This window comes from Amphiura filiformis, chromosome 14, assembly GCF_039555335.1.
Source record: "Amphiura filiformis chromosome 14, Afil_fr2py, whole genome shotgun sequence".
In the NCBI taxonomy this organism is placed as follows: Eukaryota; Metazoa; Echinodermata; class Ophiuroidea; order Amphilepidida; family Amphiuridae; genus Amphiura; species Amphiura filiformis.
In genome coordinates, this window is record NC_092641.1 from 30,171,708 (window position 1) to 30,180,989 (window position 9,282).

A 9,282-nucleotide genomic window follows, 5' to 3' on the forward strand; every position below is an offset into this window, starting at 1 on the left:
TATTTAATATTTAATTAATTGATTAAGGGCTGGGGTATGAACGTTTGGACAGTATTTATTGTGGGACATTAGAGCACATCAGACATATCGAATTGCATTCTGAATACGAAGAATGTCATTCTGATATCAAATAATTTTGATTTTTGAAATTCGCAATTTAATACACATTTTATGGCAAATCATTAAAATTGATATTTAACAGTACTTAAAGTAAACTTTATAAATCTGATGATTTATACTTAAAGTGTATATGTAGGTGGGATGAAAAGCCGACGATCAATTGAAAATTTTGACCTTTCGTATTGAAGATATGAATTTTTTTACCCAAAACACCCAAAAAAATTAGGCCTTTTTGGGAAAAAAATCCATATCTTCAATATGAAAGGTCAAAATTTTCAATTGACTGTCGGCTTTTCCTCCCTGCTACATACACTTTAAGAATATGTCATTAGATTTATATATATAATTTACTTCGAGGACTGTTATATATATATCAAAAATGTGAAAAATATCAAATTTTTATAATTTGTCATAAAATTTGTATTGTATTGTGATTTTCAAAAAATGAAAATTATTTGATATCAGAAAGACATGCTTCGTATTCAGAATGCAATTTGATAGGTCTGAGGTGCTCTCATGTCCCAAAAAAAATACTGTCGAAACGCAATAAACGCTCATTTTAGATCCCTTAATGAAGTTATTTATTAAGTTGATTCTGTAGTGAGGGCATGCTCTCTATTATTTTTTTTTCCAGTTTCCTCGTATCATGCTTGACATGATGTGTTCCTTTTAATTTATTTCGCCTCTTATGTATTTCTTTATTTTTCTTTTAAATGTATATTATCATAGCGCCCTCTATTATTTTGGACCTATTTCTTATGCGGAGTAAAATTGATTGAAATCTAATGGTATGGGAGTAAAACGATTTCACCGATCTTTCCCTACCCAGAATGCCTAAAGTGGCTACCATTATTCGCCTGTTTTTCGTGATTTCTCCGGAAATACGTCGATTTGGATTGTCAAATTTAAAGCAATATTAAAACATTTTAGCATTTCTTTGCCATAAAATGTTAGCTTTTACTGTCAGATATATCCCCTTTTATTTTTGAGCCGAACAACTACGAGCTAAAAGGTTGATTTTATGAAAAGTTCAAATAAACTTACTTTTATTTTATATGAAATAATTAGAACGTAAACATCTCCAATTTATAAAACACGTGAAAATAGACTGTTAACATAGTACGCATTATATCATTCACGTTGTTATGAGCAAGGCAGCCTGTTAACCTGTGATCTCTCTATATCTCTGTATATGTGGGTGTGTATGTGTGGGGGGGGGGGGTACTCGAGGGCTTACTGATGGCTTATCGATAGGCCCTAATCGATCAATATTCAGTCAATACTTAATCAATCAAGATTAGGTCTACTTTTCAAAAAGATTAAAATGATGGGGGCAGTGATTTGCAAACCCGTCGGGTCGCCTGTTTACGAAAGGTCTATTCCGGGTGGGGTGGTTGGTTGGGGGGTGGTGGTTTTGGTTGTCCCGTCAATTAAAAATCAATAATCGATTATCGATTATCAATCAAGATAATCTCAATTTTTCTCATTCAAAATCATGCGGAAATGATTTTCAAACACGTCAATTCGATCCCTTACGAAGGGTCTACTGGGAGGGGAGGGGTTGTCGTGTCAATCAATAATCGATAATCGATGATTGATAATCGATAATCAATAATTGATAATCGATAATCAATCAAGATATTCTCTATTTCCGGAACGTTAAAGAAAACAAAAAAAACAACGAAATTCCCATTTTTATGCCGCAATTGATAAAATCAACATTTTTGGCAATAAAATTTTTTTTTTTGTTCTGAATAAAGAAATTGGAAAGTGTGTACTGACCGATTTTGTGAGTTTTTGGGGGTCAATGTCATTTTCGTTTATAACAATGACCATGGTAACGCCCAACTAGTCCGTGATTGGCAACGCTATTGGTCATTCCATTCTTATGAAATATTAATTACAAATTTGTCTATAACACGCGCTTCTATGGGATAATGTTCCACAAAATCACGTTTTTCTCGAAAAGTGGGTAAACTCTAAGCAACGGATTTTTTCCAAAAATATTTCTTTGAACATGGAACATATGATTTTCTTCTTTAAAAAAAAAAAAACTAAAATAATGATTTGAAGCAAAAGTTCTAAAGTTAAAATAGGCCCTATGTCACAGGGGAAGTTGCCCAAATTGGTCCAGAATTGTCAAAATAGTATAAAGTTATTCAAAGTTTCAAAAACTTGCTTAAAACTTCCTCGAAATTGCGGTAAGTTGCACAAAGTTGCTTTTTAAGTTTCTCAAAATCGCGTAAAGTTATTCAAAATTTCACAAAATTGCTTAACATTTTCTCAAAATTGCTTAAAGTTGCTGAAAAGATGCTCAAAAGTTTTCAAAATTACTCAAAATTGCTTCAACTCCCGCGCAAGCTGCGTAAAGTGAGCGCGGATTCTATGAAATTGTCAAAAATTTTCCAATGCAGCGCAAATAGGTCAACAACCTCACACACTTTTGGGGAACTTTACGTAACATTAAAAAATGTTGCAAAATTTCGGACATTTTTGGAGAATTTTGACACCTTTGGGCAACTTCCCCTGTGACATGTGGCCTACTACGGCAAAGCAAAGAAAATTGGAATTTACTACCAGCGCACATGTCGCCAATACGTACCACAACTCACTCCTTCGGTCATGTTGTGGTACGACCCTTTGTTGTGTAGGGGAGAGCGGGGAGTGTTCGCCCACCCCTTGTTTCTCAGCACTACGGCTATCGGGGGATTTGGTGATGGCAAAATTAGGTGACATAGGCCTAGGTCATTATAAACTTCTCATATTAGCTACGCGACATATAGGGACGTGTTCATCGAACTGCAGCCAAAACAAAAAAATTACACCAAAACGTAATTTTTGTTGCATTAATAATGTTGTATTATCATTGATACATAAATACAGATGGTTTTAATGGAAATCTGTGTTGGGAACATATGGGATTTCTCAAAGATTTAATGCAGTTATAAACTCCTTATTCGATTTGTATTTTGCATACCCTGAAGAAAATACAAAATGTGCACAAGGGGCACGTTCGCCCTTTTGAGGATGGGGCATGTTCGCCCTATATCTTCCCAGGCGGACTTACCCCAAACTGGAGGGCGGACCTGCCCCATCAGCGTATTATGCAAAATATTGATAATTATACCATTAAACAAGGTAAAACTACTGAAAAGCATGTTTTTTAAAGTTATGTGGTATCAGTATTACTCATACCAGCGTTTATGTCCTAATCCATAAGGGACCGTTCATAAATACTTTGGTGAGGGGGACTGGGCAAAGTGTGGGGGGACACAAAAAGTTTTGAGTTCCACAAAGGGGGGGACCAAAAAGTTTTGGTTACTAAAGGAGGGGGGTCAAAAAAGTTTTAAACAAGAAAATACCCAAAGAACAAGAGCATACAAAATGTTTGCGCGCTATGCGCACATATGTACCAATAAAGCCCTTTTACCCCGATTATGGCTAAAAACAGTGAAAAAGACATTTTTTGGCGCGCTACGCGCGCTCATTAGTAATGAGCGCGCGTAGCACGCCAAAAAATGTCTTTTTCTCAAGATTTTTAATACTTAAGACTTGTTTATCAGGGGCGTAGCCAGCTTTCTGGGGATACTGGCAAAGACATTACCAGTATCCCATTAAAGCCTTTTTGAATCCCACTGATAATAGTGGGTCAAAATGATGCAACCAGCATTTTTGTTGTCTTTGCCCTGAAATTTATATTTTCCCTTGACTAAGAAAGCTGGCTACGCCCCTGATAAACAAGTCTTAAGTATTAAAAATCTTGAGTATATGCCCAGATGTTGCTCTCAATTTCCAGTGGCATAGAGACGGGGGGCAGGTTGGGACATGCGCCACTCTTAGGGGGCGCCGAATTGACCAATTCAGCATCGATTCTGCGCCCCTCTAAGCGATGAAAGTCGAAATTTTTGCGCGCTTCGCGCGCATTTCAGAACAAAATCATTTGAAATTTCAATTTAAGATCGATATTCAACTTCATTATAACCAAAATTAATTAGTGGTAGGCCCTATTTGTGCTCCGCGCACAATAATTAGTTCAAGAATCGGGAGCGACACCTATCCTTAGCCCTGGGTGCCACAAGCCCTAGAAAACGCCACCGACATTTCCCTTTCTTGTGTTACTTTTATTTATTTAATTATTGGGTATAAGAATGAAACATGTATTTTCAAAAAATTAGAATGCATAAATTGAAATTAAACTTCATACAAGTCACAGCATATGAAAAACACCTTCAACTTTCATGTTAGGAAACAGGCCTATTATAAATAAATGTATATAAACAATTGTGACTGAGTTTGCACAAATGGAGTAGCACCCTCCCCAGACTGTTGGGGGGGGTAAAAAAAGTTGTGTATGTCTAAAGAGGGGGTCAAAAAGTTTTAGGTTCTCTGGAGGGGTCAAAAAGTTTGACTCAAAAATTTCCAAGTGCCCAGCCCCCCCCCCCCACCAAAGTATTTATGAACGGTCCCTAATCTCCCCGAAGTTGTAAACATGATACGTTTAAGCTCACTTTGGACCCCTACATTTTACCATGACCCGACCCCTGCAACAAATTTAGTGACTCTCCAGAAGAGAATGAATGCCCTGTATACTCTTGCTAAATGTTTGCATTGAATATGTTATTGTTATGCAATGTTTAAATCTTTTTTTGTGATTAGGGTGAACTTACCCCACCATATGGGCGAACCTGCCCCAATATGGGGCAAGTTCGCCACTTTGCAAAACTTTTTTGTTTGCTCTATCCTGTTGCTATTGTAAGGCCTATAGTTCTGGGATTGTGGCCGTATATATCTAAGACATAGGGCTTTCACATGGGCTAATCAGGTCATCCCTAACCTTAAAATTGACATCGCTAGGCTGGTCAGAAATAAATAGGGCGAACACTCCCCGCTCTCCCCTATATCACCTTCCCGCACGCCGTGACGTACTGTGTGTTATGAACATCGTGTATGCGTTCGACTAATAATTCCATCATCACGGATTTTGACAAAACTACAGCACTTAGAGTCTTGATTTTTGCAGGGTATATTGGTTTAATAAAGTACAATTTAATCGTGTAAAAAAAGGAATTTAAAAAATTCAGTGAGGGCGTCTTCCTCAGCAAATGTTATAATATGGCTTTAAGGATGGTAATGAGAAAAATATTTTCTATTAAACAATACCAAAAACTCATCAACAATGAGAAAAATCGGGGGAATCGCGCAATGATCGTGAGATGAGCGACTGCTAAAGCATTTTACACCCTGATGTGGCAGTGACGTCACTGCCACATCAGGGTGGAAAATGCGTTAGTCAGACTGACTGACTATGTCCTCAGGACATAGCGCTACCACACGAGCGCTACCGCACATGCGATACCTACCTAAAAACATGCGTATGAACGTGCGGTCGATGTACGGCGTATTGAAAATCGCAATCTCGCTATTATGTATGTGTGTACGTGTAGTTCTGGGAGTTCTTGATTAATACGGCCAAGGGGCCGTTCACAAAACACTTGTTACGAGGGCCTGATGCAAAAAAATTCTCGCCCCAAGGTGAAAACTTTTAAGGACCCCTTTTTTCATCAGCCCTCCCCCGAACAAGTGTTTGTGAACGGTCCCTAAAGCCCGCTACAGACTCCGAGTATAAATCCACGTAGAATATTTGATGTAACATATCTCTGCTATTTGATCTATTTCCATGTTTAAGCTCTAACGAATATTTGATGACGTATAATCGATAATAGGCCTAATATCTTACAGATCTAGATTTTCAGATCTAAAAGAAATAGTTCTACATCGACTTTACGTCACCAAACATTCATTAGAACTTAAAGGGCATTTCGTGATCCACAGCCTCATCCCCCCACTTTTCTCAAAAAAAGTTGAGATTTTTATATCACTGGAATTAACCTCTGGCTACATAATATTTATGTACAAAATATTTCTTGCAGATTACTTCGTTTTGCAAAGATATCGTGAAATTTGAATTTCGTTCTGGTGCACCAGAACGAAATTACAACGCATTGTCTATGGAGCAGTGTAATACACATAATCATGCATAACTCGCAAACGCAAAATCGGAATCAACTGAAATTTTGGGAATAAGCTTTTTCGTGCATATGTACTGAAAAATGTCATAAAAAGAGGATGCTAGGATCACGAAATCCTCCTTTAAACATTACTGGAAATAGAATGGCAATATAACGTAGATATGTTACACCGAATAGTTTACATCCACTAAAAGGTCTGTAGGATCCTCAAGAATATCGGTTACGTGACGAGCTTACCCCGGTGCTGCGTGCAAAACCACATACCTTTGCAAAATATGATATTTTGCATATGCAAAATTACATACTTTCCAAAAGTATGTAGTTTTGCATATGCAAAACTACATACTTCGGCAAAATATGTAGTTTTGCATATGCAAAATATCATACTTTACGGTCACTATGAAAAATACAAGTTTTGCTGGGAAACCCCGTGCAGTTCGTGTTTGTGAATAAGGGCGCATGTCACAATGATTGGTAACTTATATTTTAAAAGGCAAAATATAGCGGACTGTGTATGTAACAAATGAATTAGCAATATCTGTATCTGTCTCCACAATCCTAAAGTATTAGGCTACATAATAATATAAATTATTCTTTGAAAGTAGAGAATATTAGAACAGTGACCATATGGATCCATTCTGCCCCTAAAGCGAACAACACATAGGGCCTACACGGCCTTGACCTGCGGTTGTCTAAATTCTTAGGGATTTGCATGCTGGTCATGTATAGAAGATAAATAACAGAGTAGCTCAGAGTGACCTTCAGCTTCTCCGTGTTTGGTCAGACCTACTGTATAGGCGTAGGCTACATGGGGTGTATCCTGCATAAATTAGTGTTCTTGTTCAAACCTGAGACTAGTATACCTCAGGTTCAAACACATGTTTCACACTTAGGGAGTGTTCATTAATACTTTGGTAGGGGGGGCTGGTCTACCTCAAATTTTTCACTCGAAAACTTTTTCGACCCCCCCTCGATGGACCGCTAAACTTTTTTGACCCCCCCTCTTTTGACAGACAAAACTTTTTTGACCCCCCCCATTATCGTATAACAAACATACTTAGTGTTGTTTCCAGTGGTGTGGTATCTGGGTCACATGTCATTGAGGGAGGCAAATGTTTGAAACATTCCCGGTGGGACAATTGCGCATGAAATACAAGCACAAGGAAATTTTAATTTTATACTTAATTTAGATTTGTCCCAAATCAGGGTGTTTATCTGATTTTACAGGGATAAATGAAATAGAGGATTTATTTGGAGGTTCATACTCAGGTGCATAATTTAGATCCATGGCTATTATGATAGTACTGTACAAATGCGTGTGAATACCGCCCAAAAAATTTGGCCATATTGAAGCTTGAATGGTCAAATATTGTTAAAATTAGAACTAATTTATGCAAAAAGCTAAAATGGTCAAATATGAGATTAATTTGGTCACGCAAATGTACACAGGTATCAGTTTTGGCCCCCAAAGACCGTGGTACCTGGGCCTGTGCCCACTCTGCCTATGGTAAATCTACCCATGGGCCTTTGTGTACAAAATAATTTTGCAATGAGAAATAGTAAACTGAACATGCTGAAGTGTGCAGTTTACGTGCAAAGAAATCCAATTTATTTGCAATATTTTCTTGATTTAGTTGTATTTGATCAGATTGGTACATAATCATACTGATTTGTAGCCTACTTTGAAGAGATATAAAATTTTATGATAAAAAGTGCCAGTATTTCTTAGACCAACCCAGATGTTGCATGTTGCTGATCATCTTTAATGTTATATTAAATTAATAGATATGTGTACACTAAGTGCCATCATTTTTTCAAACAAAAGCACTGAAAACGAAAACTTGCCCATGTTAAAAGTGATATATAGGGTCTCAATGCGCGCGAAGCGCGCGAAAATTTTGGGTTTTGAAGAGGAAAACTTTTTGGCCCCCTTTCCTACCACCTAAAACTTTTTGGTCCCCCTCTTTAAGGTCCAAAACTTTTTGGCCCCCTCCTTTTACCAGCCCCCCACCAAAGTATTTCTGAACACTCCCTTAAGTGTAGCCTACGCTGCATGACTGTATGTTTCTGTTTTCAGGGATGATTATAATGTCTAATTAATGATGAGGGACATTAATTTGGTGGTATGCACCCTTACAACACACATCGCGCGGTGTTTCTTTATGCAAAATAAAAGTTATGCAAAACATCATACTTTGTTAGTATGTAGATATGAATGCTATACCGGGCCGGGAGCTTACACTTACGCATTGTCCAGTCCGGTGTGATTTTCTTTTGAAAATCCAAGGAAATCTAATAAATTTTGCCTTCGGACTTGATCGGTTCCCTCAGACATCTTGCGACTCTTTACATCAAATTGAGAATCTTATTTTCGATTAACAATGAATTAACTAAGATAACGTACCAATTACATTGTATTGACATTTATTAGATTTTATTGACATTTATTATGTAATTTATTATGTTTACCATGACGGATCATTTTCCGTGCAAATATTCAATTTAACCAGATAAGAAAAGAATTATTCTTTATTTCAACATATAGGCCTATATCTCATGCAAAATGTATTCAATGCACATAATGAAGAAGGCGACCAGCAATACCATAATAATAGTGACTATAAAATTATTTAATTTGTGTATATCATGGAACATACTCTTTGCGTGGCTGTGCGTAGTAAGCTGTTGTATAGACGATTTCCGTAATTGACCACTTCGTCGCCGTTGGCGGCTTCTGGCTATGCTAACTCCAGTTTAGCGGAGCAGAAACACTGAAAGCGAGGTCAAAGATCAAATTACATACTCCCAATTATGCAAAGTTAATTTGCTAAATAACTATAAGGACTATCTAGCTGAAACTTGGTACATAATGTAGTATAGTAGAAATATAGTTTATAATTTTAATCTGCATAATTAATTAGAGTTCATTTTATTTTTCAAGAAATTAACCATAATTAATTATGCAGATTAAAATTAGCAAAATGTTAAACATAATATTTATTGTGCTTTATTACATTATGTATCTAGTCTCAGCTAGATAGTCCTTATATTTACTTAGCAAATTAACTTTGCACAATTGGGAGTATGTAATTTGATCTTTGGCCTCGCTTTCAGTGTTTCTGTTCCGCTAAAC